The following is a 1,981-nucleotide window of genomic DNA, read 5'->3' on the forward strand; positions in this document are numbered from 1 at the left end:
AAATCTTGAACAAAGGAAAGCACTAAGAAAATCTGCAACTGACCAATAAAATATTCTTTCAAAAAAGTGCTCCTTGCATAACTTATGAAGACACATTGAAAATGCCTGGTTATACCACGATCAATAGAAGAGGCCAGGTGTACTCAGTGATGCAATGCTCTATATATCTCAGGTACTTCTCTCTTATTACCAGTCTCACTGAGCACAGAGGCTGCTCATCTTCACAGAGTGCTGATGAGCCACAGAAACGCCACTTTCCATCGATTACAGACAAGAAACGAAGATACACAGAATGAGATCCTTTAATAATTTCAGCAGCTAAATCTCTCAACCACCCTACAGTACCCACTCAAATTCCACTTTATCATACAAACTCTCACAGTCCATTGTTACTCCCCTTCCTGGAATAAGCACATGGACAGGCAGGGTGTCTGCTGTCATCACAGACAGTTCTAGAGGTGCCCCCAACAGAGCAGCTCAGCTGTGGCATAGGGCCAAAAACAGTGGAACATTTCTTCATTGCAGGTTGCTCTGCACAGAGGAGGTAAAATGATTTCCTGCTGGCTCTGTAAGTCGGGATCTCAGCAGCCTGAGGCAGGGAGTAAGTTAATGCTGTGATGTTCTGATTCTGATGCAATGCAAAGGGCAGCAGGTAGGAAACCACTAAGTGCACAGAAGGAGAAGAGTTTGGGCCTTGCGTGTTATCAACTTCAGTAGTTTTATTGAAAGCCTCTTGATATTTGATGTTACAGACTGCTGGGTAATGATGAAGGCTTCTTACGCAACATCCTAGATGTTACACCCCTGTGGATGCAGAAGTAATCACGCAAGCACAGATCCCAAAGGTTTTTTAAAAAGGTAGAGGCCTTCCTACTGTCCACTAGAGCAAACCCTGGATTTGTTTAGAGACTGACTAGTAAATCTCATCTCTGCTTGTATCATAATTAACAAACTCTCCTCTACCCTCAGCACAGGTGGCTGCTCCCTTACTGACTGCTGTCTAGAAAAATGGGGCACCACTTCTCCCTGCTTTGATACCAATAAGACAGTAAATGATCATTGCTTCATAACTCGGCATTGTAGAAGCAAGATATATATCTCCTGTTCAGGACAATAATTTGGGTACAGCTCAAGAGCTGAGATTCAGTAAAGGAGAGATTAATGAAATGACATCTGCTGCCATCACTTTAGGCTTTCAAAATCAGAAATCTTGAAAAAACCTATTTATTTTCTACATAGCCCTAAATCTAGCTACAGTTCAAAACTATCTAATTGATTATTGATACCGACCCATAGGTGTCTGCAGGAAAACACATCTTGAATACATCAGGAGCATCCCAACACTCAGACTGTGCTCTTCACATCTACAGTAAGATTCACCTGTCTCACATGCTGAGGTTAATTGAAGATTTGAACATAATTACTGCATCCCAAGTGCTCCACAGCTGGTGTCCAGAAGTTGAAGGACAAAGCTAATGGAAACCCTTCTGGCTGAAGATATCGGACTACCCATCTTATCCACAGCACCCTAGCTGCTAGAACACAGACCATCAATGTGTACAAGAGCATGAGAGTCTCCATCCTTGCATGGAATAACTAGGTATTTAACAGAAAGGAAGGGGGAAAGCAAGAACAGGAGATCACCAGGACTTGCTGCATTGACTCCTTAATATAAATTCCACCTCACAGAAACAGGAGAAAAGCTCCTCTGTTGTGCCATGTATGCCAGTCACTAGGGCTGGCACTGTCTCACATTCAGTAGACAGTTACTTCTCCTGACACCATATTCAAGGGCATTGGTGGGACACATTGAGAGCTTTACTTCTGTAGAATCCTGCTGCTAACAGCAGGATTGTTCTGCTGAGTTCAATTCCCCTCAGGCTCTGGGAGAAGCTAAAGATTGGACTTTGGCACTTAAGCACACTGTGCTGCTTGGCATGCCATTGTCTAAAAAGAACATGGTGCTCTTCTTCTGTTAGCT

At 43.2% G+C, this 1,981-nt stretch overlaps 1 long non-coding RNA gene across 1 annotated transcript; it reads left to right on the plus strand.

The window, feature by feature from the left end:
• The first annotated feature begins 511 nt into the window (after positions 1–511).
• Positions 512–1,594, plus strand: LOC111923984 (uncharacterized). The gene is made up of 3 exons (XR_002861394.2): positions 512–652; positions 753–858; positions 1,297–1,594. It is a non-coding gene; the product is annotated as an uncharacterized LOC111923984 (long non-coding RNA).
• Positions 1,595–1,981: the final 387 nt, after the last annotated feature.

This window comes from Cyanistes caeruleus, chromosome 1 (genome assembly GCF_971803275.1).
Source record: "Cyanistes caeruleus chromosome 1, bCyaCae1.hap1.1, whole genome shotgun sequence".
Lineage (NCBI taxonomy): Eukaryota > Metazoa > Chordata > Aves > Passeriformes > Paridae > Cyanistes > Cyanistes caeruleus.